The sequence below is a fragment of the Rhinoderma darwinii genome, chromosome 4, assembly GCF_050947455.1.
Source record: "Rhinoderma darwinii isolate aRhiDar2 chromosome 4, aRhiDar2.hap1, whole genome shotgun sequence".
Classification (NCBI taxonomy): domain Eukaryota; kingdom Metazoa; phylum Chordata; class Amphibia; order Anura; family Rhinodermatidae; genus Rhinoderma; species Rhinoderma darwinii.
Window position 1 is genome coordinate 5,207,731 of NC_134690.1, and position 7,940 is coordinate 5,215,670.

The 7,940-nt window shown below is 44.0% G+C and overlaps 41 non-coding genes across 41 annotated transcripts; all 41 read left to right on the forward strand.

Moving 5' to 3' along the window:
- The first annotated feature begins 258 nt into the window (after positions 1-258).
- Positions 259-331, forward strand: TRNAV-UAC (transfer RNA valine (anticodon UAC)). Its single transcript has one exon. It is a non-coding gene; the product is annotated as a tRNA-Val (tRNA).
- A 98-nt stretch (positions 332-429) lies between these two features.
- On the forward strand, positions 430-502 carry TRNAV-AAC (transfer RNA valine (anticodon AAC)). The gene has a single exon. It is a non-coding gene; the product is annotated as a tRNA-Val (tRNA).
- Positions 503-763: 261 nt separating this feature from the next.
- TRNAV-AAC (transfer RNA valine (anticodon AAC)) lies at positions 764-836 on the forward strand. Its single transcript has one exon. It is a non-coding gene; the product is annotated as a tRNA-Val (tRNA).
- Positions 837-934: 98 nt separating this feature from the next.
- Positions 935-1,007, forward strand: TRNAV-UAC (transfer RNA valine (anticodon UAC)). Its single transcript has one exon. It is a non-coding gene; the product is annotated as a tRNA-Val (tRNA).
- A 98-nt stretch (positions 1,008-1,105) lies between these two features.
- On the forward strand, positions 1,106-1,178 carry TRNAV-AAC (transfer RNA valine (anticodon AAC)). Its single transcript has one exon. It is a non-coding gene; the product is annotated as a tRNA-Val (tRNA).
- Positions 1,179-1,276: 98 nt separating this feature from the next.
- Positions 1,277-1,349, forward strand: TRNAV-AAC (transfer RNA valine (anticodon AAC)). The gene has a single exon. It is a non-coding gene; the product is annotated as a tRNA-Val (tRNA).
- Positions 1,350-1,439: 90 nt separating this feature from the next.
- TRNAV-AAC (transfer RNA valine (anticodon AAC)) lies at positions 1,440-1,512 on the forward strand. Its single transcript has one exon. It is a non-coding gene; the product is annotated as a tRNA-Val (tRNA).
- Positions 1,513-1,610: 98 nt separating this feature from the next.
- On the forward strand, positions 1,611-1,683 carry TRNAV-UAC (transfer RNA valine (anticodon UAC)). The gene has a single exon. It is a non-coding gene; the product is annotated as a tRNA-Val (tRNA).
- A 98-nt stretch (positions 1,684-1,781) lies between these two features.
- On the forward strand, positions 1,782-1,854 carry TRNAV-AAC (transfer RNA valine (anticodon AAC)). The gene has a single exon. It is a non-coding gene; the product is annotated as a tRNA-Val (tRNA).
- Positions 1,855-1,952: 98 nt separating this feature from the next.
- Positions 1,953-2,025, forward strand: TRNAV-AAC (transfer RNA valine (anticodon AAC)). Its single transcript has one exon. It is a non-coding gene; the product is annotated as a tRNA-Val (tRNA).
- A 90-nt stretch (positions 2,026-2,115) lies between these two features.
- On the forward strand, positions 2,116-2,188 carry TRNAV-AAC (transfer RNA valine (anticodon AAC)). Its single transcript has one exon. It is a non-coding gene; the product is annotated as a tRNA-Val (tRNA).
- Positions 2,189-2,286: 98 nt separating this feature from the next.
- On the forward strand, positions 2,287-2,359 carry TRNAV-AAC (transfer RNA valine (anticodon AAC)). The gene has a single exon. It is a non-coding gene; the product is annotated as a tRNA-Val (tRNA).
- A 90-nt stretch (positions 2,360-2,449) lies between these two features.
- TRNAV-AAC (transfer RNA valine (anticodon AAC)) lies at positions 2,450-2,522 on the forward strand. Its single transcript has one exon. It is a non-coding gene; the product is annotated as a tRNA-Val (tRNA).
- A 98-nt stretch (positions 2,523-2,620) lies between these two features.
- TRNAV-CAC (transfer RNA valine (anticodon CAC)) lies at positions 2,621-2,693 on the forward strand. The gene has a single exon. It is a non-coding gene; the product is annotated as a tRNA-Val (tRNA).
- Positions 2,694-2,783: 90 nt separating this feature from the next.
- TRNAV-AAC (transfer RNA valine (anticodon AAC)) lies at positions 2,784-2,856 on the forward strand. The gene has a single exon. It is a non-coding gene; the product is annotated as a tRNA-Val (tRNA).
- A 269-nt stretch (positions 2,857-3,125) lies between these two features.
- On the forward strand, positions 3,126-3,198 carry TRNAV-AAC (transfer RNA valine (anticodon AAC)). Its single transcript has one exon. It is a non-coding gene; the product is annotated as a tRNA-Val (tRNA).
- A 90-nt stretch (positions 3,199-3,288) lies between these two features.
- Positions 3,289-3,361, forward strand: TRNAV-AAC (transfer RNA valine (anticodon AAC)). The gene has a single exon. It is a non-coding gene; the product is annotated as a tRNA-Val (tRNA).
- Positions 3,362-3,459: 98 nt separating this feature from the next.
- Positions 3,460-3,532, forward strand: TRNAV-UAC (transfer RNA valine (anticodon UAC)). The gene has a single exon. It is a non-coding gene; the product is annotated as a tRNA-Val (tRNA).
- A 98-nt stretch (positions 3,533-3,630) lies between these two features.
- Positions 3,631-3,703, forward strand: TRNAV-AAC (transfer RNA valine (anticodon AAC)). The gene has a single exon. It is a non-coding gene; the product is annotated as a tRNA-Val (tRNA).
- Positions 3,704-3,801: 98 nt separating this feature from the next.
- TRNAV-AAC (transfer RNA valine (anticodon AAC)) lies at positions 3,802-3,874 on the forward strand. The gene has a single exon. It is a non-coding gene; the product is annotated as a tRNA-Val (tRNA).
- A 98-nt stretch (positions 3,875-3,972) lies between these two features.
- TRNAV-AAC (transfer RNA valine (anticodon AAC)) lies at positions 3,973-4,045 on the forward strand. Its single transcript has one exon. It is a non-coding gene; the product is annotated as a tRNA-Val (tRNA).
- Positions 4,046-4,135: 90 nt separating this feature from the next.
- Positions 4,136-4,208, forward strand: TRNAV-AAC (transfer RNA valine (anticodon AAC)). The gene has a single exon. It is a non-coding gene; the product is annotated as a tRNA-Val (tRNA).
- Positions 4,209-4,306: 98 nt separating this feature from the next.
- Positions 4,307-4,379, forward strand: TRNAV-CAC (transfer RNA valine (anticodon CAC)). Its single transcript has one exon. It is a non-coding gene; the product is annotated as a tRNA-Val (tRNA).
- Positions 4,380-4,469: 90 nt separating this feature from the next.
- On the forward strand, positions 4,470-4,542 carry TRNAV-AAC (transfer RNA valine (anticodon AAC)). The gene has a single exon. It is a non-coding gene; the product is annotated as a tRNA-Val (tRNA).
- A 98-nt stretch (positions 4,543-4,640) lies between these two features.
- Positions 4,641-4,713, forward strand: TRNAV-AAC (transfer RNA valine (anticodon AAC)). Its single transcript has one exon. It is a non-coding gene; the product is annotated as a tRNA-Val (tRNA).
- Positions 4,714-4,966: 253 nt separating this feature from the next.
- On the forward strand, positions 4,967-5,039 carry TRNAV-AAC (transfer RNA valine (anticodon AAC)). The gene has a single exon. It is a non-coding gene; the product is annotated as a tRNA-Val (tRNA).
- A 98-nt stretch (positions 5,040-5,137) lies between these two features.
- On the forward strand, positions 5,138-5,210 carry TRNAV-UAC (transfer RNA valine (anticodon UAC)). The gene has a single exon. It is a non-coding gene; the product is annotated as a tRNA-Val (tRNA).
- A 98-nt stretch (positions 5,211-5,308) lies between these two features.
- On the forward strand, positions 5,309-5,381 carry TRNAV-UAC (transfer RNA valine (anticodon UAC)). Its single transcript has one exon. It is a non-coding gene; the product is annotated as a tRNA-Val (tRNA).
- A 261-nt stretch (positions 5,382-5,642) lies between these two features.
- On the forward strand, positions 5,643-5,715 carry TRNAV-AAC (transfer RNA valine (anticodon AAC)). The gene has a single exon. It is a non-coding gene; the product is annotated as a tRNA-Val (tRNA).
- Positions 5,716-5,813: 98 nt separating this feature from the next.
- On the forward strand, positions 5,814-5,886 carry TRNAV-CAC (transfer RNA valine (anticodon CAC)). The gene has a single exon. It is a non-coding gene; the product is annotated as a tRNA-Val (tRNA).
- A 90-nt stretch (positions 5,887-5,976) lies between these two features.
- TRNAV-AAC (transfer RNA valine (anticodon AAC)) lies at positions 5,977-6,049 on the forward strand. The gene has a single exon. It is a non-coding gene; the product is annotated as a tRNA-Val (tRNA).
- A 98-nt stretch (positions 6,050-6,147) lies between these two features.
- On the forward strand, positions 6,148-6,220 carry TRNAV-AAC (transfer RNA valine (anticodon AAC)). Its single transcript has one exon. It is a non-coding gene; the product is annotated as a tRNA-Val (tRNA).
- Positions 6,221-6,473: 253 nt separating this feature from the next.
- Positions 6,474-6,546, forward strand: TRNAV-AAC (transfer RNA valine (anticodon AAC)). Its single transcript has one exon. It is a non-coding gene; the product is annotated as a tRNA-Val (tRNA).
- A 98-nt stretch (positions 6,547-6,644) lies between these two features.
- On the forward strand, positions 6,645-6,717 carry TRNAV-UAC (transfer RNA valine (anticodon UAC)). Its single transcript has one exon. It is a non-coding gene; the product is annotated as a tRNA-Val (tRNA).
- A 98-nt stretch (positions 6,718-6,815) lies between these two features.
- Positions 6,816-6,888, forward strand: TRNAV-UAC (transfer RNA valine (anticodon UAC)). The gene has a single exon. It is a non-coding gene; the product is annotated as a tRNA-Val (tRNA).
- A 98-nt stretch (positions 6,889-6,986) lies between these two features.
- Positions 6,987-7,059, forward strand: TRNAV-AAC (transfer RNA valine (anticodon AAC)). The gene has a single exon. It is a non-coding gene; the product is annotated as a tRNA-Val (tRNA).
- A 90-nt stretch (positions 7,060-7,149) lies between these two features.
- TRNAV-AAC (transfer RNA valine (anticodon AAC)) lies at positions 7,150-7,222 on the forward strand. The gene has a single exon. It is a non-coding gene; the product is annotated as a tRNA-Val (tRNA).
- Positions 7,223-7,320: 98 nt separating this feature from the next.
- Positions 7,321-7,393, forward strand: TRNAV-UAC (transfer RNA valine (anticodon UAC)). Its single transcript has one exon. It is a non-coding gene; the product is annotated as a tRNA-Val (tRNA).
- Positions 7,394-7,491: 98 nt separating this feature from the next.
- Positions 7,492-7,564, forward strand: TRNAV-AAC (transfer RNA valine (anticodon AAC)). The gene has a single exon. It is a non-coding gene; the product is annotated as a tRNA-Val (tRNA).
- Positions 7,565-7,662: 98 nt separating this feature from the next.
- On the forward strand, positions 7,663-7,735 carry TRNAV-AAC (transfer RNA valine (anticodon AAC)). The gene has a single exon. It is a non-coding gene; the product is annotated as a tRNA-Val (tRNA).
- Positions 7,736-7,825: 90 nt separating this feature from the next.
- Positions 7,826-7,898, forward strand: TRNAV-AAC (transfer RNA valine (anticodon AAC)). The gene has a single exon. It is a non-coding gene; the product is annotated as a tRNA-Val (tRNA).
- Positions 7,899-7,940: the final 42 nt, after the last annotated feature.

Consider the following 7,940-nt stretch of genomic DNA (forward strand, 5'->3'; position numbering starts at 1 on the left):
AACTATGTCTTCCTTTTAACACAAAGAAAGCCTTTCAATTTGTCAAACTTTGGTTTCTGCAATGGTGGGTTTTTGTATCAAGGGGAAGTTTCTGTAGTGTAGTGGTTATCACGTTCGCCTAACACGCGAAAGGTCCCCTGTTCGAGGCAGGGCAGAAACATGCAATTTTTTTTGTTGGCACTAATTGGCTGGATTCTTTTTCTCAATTCGTTTCTGCATGGCTTGCGGGTTGTGGGTTGCGGAACAATCAATATCCAAGTTTCTGTAGTGTAGTGGTTATCACGTTCGCCTTACACGCGAAAGGTCCCCTGTTCGAGACAGGGCAGAAACATGGAATTTTTTTTGTTGGCACTAATTGGCTGGATTCTTTTTCTCAATTCGTTTCTGCATGGCTTGCGGGTTGTGGGTTGCGGAACAATCAATATCCAAGTTTCTGTAGTGTAGTGGTTATCACGTTCGCCTAACACGCGAAAGGTCCCCTGTTCGAGACAGGGCAGAAACATGGAATTTTTTATGTTGCCACTAATTGGCTGGATTCTTTTTCTCAATTCGTTTCTGCATGGCTTGCGGGTTGTGGGTTGCGGAACAATCAATATCCAAGTTTCTGTAGTGTAGTGGTTATCACGTTCGCCTAACACGCGAAAGGTCCCCTGTTCGAGACGGGGCAGAAACATGGAACTATGTCTTCCTTTTAACACAAAGAAAGCCTTTCAATTTGTCAAACTTTGGTTTCTGCAATGGTGGGTTTTTGTATCAAGGGGAAGTTTCTGTAGTGTAGTGGTTATCACGTTCGCCTAACACGCGAAAGGTCCCCTGTTCGAGACAGGGCAGAAACATGCAATTTTTTTTGTTGGCACTAATTGGCTGGATTCTTTTTCTCAATTCGTTTCTGCATGGCTTGCGGGTTGTGGGTTGCGGAACAATCAATATCCAAGTTTCTGTAGTGTAGTGGTTATCACGTTCGCCTTACACGCGAAAGGTCCCCTGTTCGAGACAGGGCAGAAACATGGAATTTTTTTTGTTGGCACTAATTGGCTGGATTCTTTTTCTCAATTCGTTTCTGCATGGCTTGCGGGTTGTGGGTTGCGGAACAATCAATATCCAAGTTTCTGTAGTGTAGTGGTTATCACGTTCGCCTAACACGCGAAAGGTCCCCTGTTCGAGACAGGGCAGAAACATGGAATTTTTTATGTTGCCACTAATTGGCTGGATTCTTTTTCTCAATTCGTTTCTGCATGGCTTGCGGGTTGTGGGTTGCGGAACAATCAATATCCAAGTTTCTGTAGTGTAGTGGTTATCACGTTCGCCTAACACGCGAAAGGTCCCCTGTTCGAGACAGGGCAGAAACATGGAACTATGTCTTCCTTTTAACACAAAGAAAGCCTTTCAATTTGTCAAACTTTGGTTTCTGCAATGGTGGGTTTTTGTATCAAGGGGAAGTTTCTGTAGTGTAGTGGTTATCACGTTCGCCTAACACGCGAAAGGTCCCCTGTTCGAGACAGGGCAGAAACATGGAATTTTTTTTGTTGGCACTAATTGGCTGGATTATTTTTCTCAATTCGTTTCTGCATGGCTTGCGGGTTGTGGGTTGCGGAACAATCAATATCCAAGTTTCTGTAGTGTAGTGGTTATCACGTTCGCCTTACACGCGAAAGGTCCCCTGTTCGAGACAGGGCAGAAACATGGAATTTTTTTTGTTGGCACTAATTGGCTGGATTCTTTTTCTCAATTCGTTTCTGCATGGCTTGCGGGTTGTGGGTTGCGGAACAATCAATATCCAAGTTTCTGTAGTGTAGTGGTTATCACGTTCGCCTAACACGCGAAAGGTCCCCTGTTCGAGACAGGGCAGAAACATGGAATTTTTTATGTTGCCACTAATTGGCTGGATTCTTTTTCTCAATTCGTTTCTGCATGGCTTGCGGGTTGTGGGTTGCGGAACAATCAATATCCAAGTTTCTGTAGTGTAGTGGTTATCACGTTCGCCTAACACGCGAAAGGTCCCCTGTTCGAGACAGGGCAGAAACATGGAACTATGTCTTCCTTTTAACACAAAGAAAGCCTTTCAATTTGTCAAACTTTGGTTTCTGCAATGGTGGGTTTTTGTATCAAGGGGAAGTTTCTGTAGTGTAGTGGTTATCACGTTCGCCTAACACGCGAAAGGTCCCCTGTTCGAGACAGGGCAGAAACATGCAATTTTTTTTGTTGGCACTAATTGGCTGGATTCTTTTTCTCAATTCGTTTCTGCATGGCTTGCGGGTTGTGGGTTGCGGAACAATCAATATCCAAGTTTCTGTAGTGTAGTGGTTATCACGTTCGCCTAACACGCGAAAGGTCCCCTGTTCGAGACAGGGCAGAAACATGGAACTATGTCTTCCTTTTAACACAAAGAAAGCCTTTCAATTTGTCAAACTTTGGTTTCTGCAATGGTGGGTTTTTGTATCAAGGGGAAGTTTCTGTAGTGTAGTGGTTATCACGTTCGCCTAACACGCGAAAGGTCCCCTGTTCGAGACAGGGCAGAAACATGCAATTTTTTTTGTTGGCACTAATTGGCTGGATTCTTTTTCTCAATTCGTTTCTGCATGGCTTGCGGGTTGTGGGTTGCGGAACAATCAATATCCAAGTTTCTGTAGTGTAGTGGTTATCACGTTCGCCTCACACGCGAAAGGTCCCCTGTTCGAAACTGGGCAGAAACAAGGAACTATGTGTTCCTTTTAACACAAAGAAAGCCTTTAAATTTGTCAAACTTTGGTTTCTGCAATGGTGGGTTTTTGTATCAAGGGGAAGTTTCTGTAGTGTAGTGGTTATCACGTTCGCCTAACACGCGAAAGGTCCCCTGTTCGAGACAGGGCAGAAACATGGAATTTTTTTTGTTGGCACTAATTGGCTGGATTATTTTTCTCAATTCGTTTCTGCATGGCTTGCGGGTTGTGGGTTGCGGAACAATCAATATCCAAGTTTCTGTAGTGTAGTGGTTATCACGTTCGCCTAACACGCGAAAGGTCCCCGGTTCGAGACAGGGCAGAAACATGGAATTTTTTATGTTGCCACTAATTGGCTGGATTCTTTTTCTCAATTCGTTTCTGCATGGCTTGCGGGTTGTGGGTTGCGGAACAATCAATATCCAAGTTTCTGTAGTGTAGTGGTTATCACGTTCGCCTAACACGCGAAAGGTCCCCTGTTCGAGACAGGGCAGAAACATGGAACTATGTCTTCCTTTTAACACAAAGAAAGCCTTTCAATTTGTCAAACTTTGGTTTCTGCAATGGTGGGTTTTTGTATCAAGGGGAAGTTTCTGTAGTGTAGTGGTTATCACGTTCGCCTAACACGCGAAAGGTCCCCTGTTCGAGACAGGGCAGAAACATGCAATTTTTTTTGTTGGCACTAATTGGCTGGATTCTTTTTCTCAATTCGTTTCTGCATGGCTTGCGGGTTGTGGGTTACGGAACAATCAATATCCAAGTTTCTGTAGTGTAGTGGTTATCACGTTCGCCTTACACGCGAAAGGTCCCCTGTTCGAGACAGGGCAGAAACATGGAATTTTTTTTGTTGGCACTAATTGGCTGGATTCTTTTTCTCAATTCGTTTCTGCATGGCTTGCGGGTTGTGGGTTGCGGAACAATCAATATCCAAGTTTCTGTAGTGTAGTGGTTATCACGTTCGCCTAACACGCGAAAGGTCCCCTGTTCGAGACAGGGCAGAAACATGGAATTTTTTATGTTGCCACTAATTGGCTGGATTCTTTTTCTCAATTCGTTTCTGCATGGCTTGCGGGTTGTGGGTTGCGGAACAATCAATATCCAAGTTTCTGTAGTGTAGTGGTTATCACGTTCGCCTAACACGCGAAAGGTCCCCTGTTCGAGACAGGGCAGAAACATGGAATTTTTTTTGTTGGCACTAATTGGCTGGATTCTTTTTCTCAATTCGTTTCTGCATGGCTTGCGGGTTGTGGGTTGCGGAACAATCAATATCCAAGTTTCTGTAGTGTAGTGGTTATCACGTTCGCCTAACACGCGAAAGGTCCCCTGTTCGAGACAGGGCAGAAACATGGAACTATGTCTTCCTTTTAACACAAAGAAAGCCTTTCAATTTGTCAAACTTTGGTTTCTGCAATGGTGGGTTTTTGTATCAAGGGGAAGTTTCTGTAGTGTAGTGGTTATCACGTTCGCCTAACACGCGAAAGGTCCCCTGTTCGAGACAGGGCAGAAACATGCAATTTTTTTTGTTGGCACTAATTGGCTGGATTCTTTTTCTCAATTCGTTTCTGCATGGCTTGCGGGTTGTGGGTTGCGGAACAATCAATATCCAAGTTTCTGTAGTGTAGTGGTTATCACGTTCGCCTCACACGCGAAAGGTCCCCTGTTCGAAACTGGGCAGAAACAAGGAACTATGTGTTCCTTTTAACACAAAGAAAGCCTTTAAATTTGTCAAACTTTGGTTTCTGCAATGGTGGGTTTTTGTATCAAGGGGAAGTTTCTGTAGTGTAGTGGTTATCACGTTCGCCTAACACGCGAAAGGTCCCCTGTTCGAGACAGGGCAGAAACATGGAATTTTTTATGTTGCCACTAATTGGCTGGATTCTTTTTCTCAATTCGTTTCTGCATGGCTTGCGGGTTGTGGGTTGCGGAACAATCAATATCCAAGTTTCTGTAGTGTAGTGGTTATCACGTTCGCCTAACACGCGAAAGGTCCCCTGTTCGAGACAGGGCAGAAACATGGAACTATGTCTTCCTTTTAACACAAAGAAAGCCTTTCAATTTGTCAAACTTTGGTTTCTGCAATGGTGGGTTTTTGTATCAAGGGGAAGTTTCTGTAGTGTAGTGGTTATCACGTTCGCCTAACACGCGAAAGGTCCCCTGTTCGAAACTGGGCAGAAACAAGGAACTATGTGTTCCTTTTAACACAAAGAAAGCCTTTAAATTTGTCAAACTTTGGTTTCTGCAATGGTGGGTTTTTGTATCAAGGGGAAGTTTCTGTAGTGTAGTGGTTATCACGTTCGCCTAACACGCGAAAGGTCCCCTGTTCGAGACAGGGCAGAAACATGGAATTTTTTTTGTTGGCACTAATTGGCTGGATTATTTTTCTCAATTCGTTTCTGCATGGCTTGCGGGTTTTGGGTTGCGGAACAATCAATATCCAAGTTTCTGTAGTGTAGTGGTTATCACGTTCGCCTTACACGCGAAAGGTCCCCTGTTCGAGACAGGGCAGAAACATGGAATTTTTTTTGTTGGCACTAATTGGCTGGATTATTTTTCTCAATTCGTTTCTGCATGGCTTGCGGGTTTTGGGTTGCGGAACAATCAATATCCAAGTTTCTGTAGTGTAGTGGTTATCACGTTCGCCTTACACGCGAAAGGTCCCCTGTTCGAGACAGGGCAGAAACATGGAATTTTTTTTGTTGGCACTAATTGGCTGGATTCTTTTTCTCAATTCGTTTCTGCATGGCTTGCGGGTTGTGGGTTGCGGAACAATCAATATCCAAGTTTCTGTAGTGTAGTGGTTATCACGTTCGCCCAACACGCGAAAGGTCCCCTGTTCGAGACAGGGCAGAAACATGGAACTATGTCTTCCTTTTAACACAAAGAAAGCCTTTCAATTTGTCAAACTTTGGTTTCTGCAATGGTGGGTTTTTGTATCAAGGGGAAGTTTCTGTAGTGTAGTGGTTATCACGTTCGCCTAACACGCGAAAGGTCCCCTGTTCGAGACAGGGCAGAAACATGCAATTTTTTTTGTTGGCACTAATTGGCTGGATTCTTTTTCTCAATTCGTTTCTGCATGGCTTGCGGGTTGTGGGTTGCGGAACAATCAATATCCAAGTTTCTGTAGTGTAGTGGTTATCACGTTCGCCTCACACGCGAAAGGTCCCCTGTTCGAAACTGGGCAGAAACAAGGAACTATGTGTTCCTTTTAACACAAAGAAAGCCTTTAAATTTGTCAAACTTTGGTTTCTGCAATGGTGGGTTTTTGTATCAAGGGGAAGTTTCTGTAGTGTAGTGGTTATCACGTTCGCCTAACACGCGAAAGGTCCCCTGTTCGAGACAGGGCAGAAACATGGAATTTTTTATGTTGCCACTAATTGGCTGGATTCTTTTTCTCAATTCGTTTCTGCATGGCTTGCGGGTTGTGGGTTGCGGAACAATCAATATCCAAGTTTCTGTAGTGTAGTGGTTATCACGTTCGCCTAACACGCGAAAGGTCCCCTGTTCGAGACAGGGCAGAAACATGGAACTATGTCTTCCTTTTAACACAAAGAAAGCCTTTCAATTTGTCAAACTTTGGTTTCTGCAATGGTGGGTTTTTGTATCAAGGGGAAGTTTCTGTAGTGTAGTGGTTATCACGTTCGCCTAACACGCGAAAGGTCCCCTGTTCGAAACTGGGCAGAAACAAGGAACTATGTGTTCCTTTTAACACAAAGAAAGCCTTTAAATTTGTCAAACTTTGGTTTCTGCAATGGTGGGTTTTTGTATCAAGGGGAAGTTTCTGTAGTGTAGTGGTTATCACGTTCGCCTAACACGCGAAAGGTCCCCTGTTCGAGACAGGGCAGAAACATGGAATTTTTTTTGTTGGCACTAATTGGCTGGATTATTTTTCTCAATTCGTTTCTGCATGGCTTGCGGGTTTTGGGTTGCGGAACAATCAATATCCAAGTTTCTGTAGTGTAGTGGTTATCACGTTCGCCTTACACGCGAAAGGTCCCCTGTTCGAGACAGGGCAGAAACATGGAATTTTTTTTGTTGGCACTAATTGGCTGGATTATTTTTCTCAATTCGTTTCTGCATGGCTTGCGGGTTTTGGGTTGCGGAACAATCAATATCCAAGTTTCTGTAGTGTAGTGGTTATCACGTTCGCCTTACACGCGAAAGGTCCCCTGTTCGAGACAGGGCAGAAACATGGAATTTTTTTTGTTGGCACTAATTGGCTGGATTCTTTTTCTCAATTCGTTTCTGCATGGCTTGCGGGTTGTGGGTTGCGGAACAATCAATATCCAAGTTTCTGTAGTGTAGTGGTTATCACGTTCGCCTAACACGCGAAAGGTCCCCTGTTCGAGACAGGGCAGAAACATGGAACTATGTCTTCCTTTTAACACAAAGAAAGCCTTTCAATTTGTCAAACTTTGGTTTCTGCAATGGTGGGTTTTTGTATCAAGGGGAAGTTTCTGTAGTGTAGTGGTTATCACGTTCGCCTAACACGCGAAAGGTCCCCTGTTCGAGACAGGGCAGAAACATGGAATTTTTTTTGTTGGCACTAATTGGCTGGATTATTTTTCTCAATTCGTTTCTGCATGGCTTGCGGGTTGTGGGTTGCGGAACAATCAATATCCAAGTTTCTGTAGTGTAGTGGTTATCACGTTCGCCTTACACGCGAAAGGTCCCCTGTTCGAGACAGGGCAGAAACATGGAATTTTTTTTGTTGGCACTAATTGGCTGGATTCTTTTTCTCAATTCGTTTCTGCATGGCTTGCGGGTTGTGGGTTGCGGAACAATCAATATCCAAGTTTCTGTAGTGTAGTGGTTATCACGTTCGCCTAACACGCGAAAGGTCCCCTGTTCGAGACAGGGCAGAAACATGGAATTTTTTATGTTGCCACTAATTGGCTGGATTCTTTTTCTCAATTCGTTTCTGCATGGCTTGCGGGTTGTGGGTTGCGGAACAATCAATATCCAAGTTTCTGTAGTGTAGTGGTTATCACGTTCGCCTAACACGCGAAAGGTCCCCTGTTCGAGACAGGGCAGAAACATGGAACTATGTCTTCCTTTTAACACAAAGAAAGCCTTTCAATTTGTCAAACTTTGGTTTCTGCAATGGTGGGTTTTTGTATCAAGGGGAAGTTTCTGTAGTGTAGTGGTTATCACGTTCGCCTAACACGCGAAAGGTCCCCTGTTCGAGACAGGGCAGAAACATGCAATTTTTTTTGTTGGCACTAATTGGCTGGATTCTTTTTC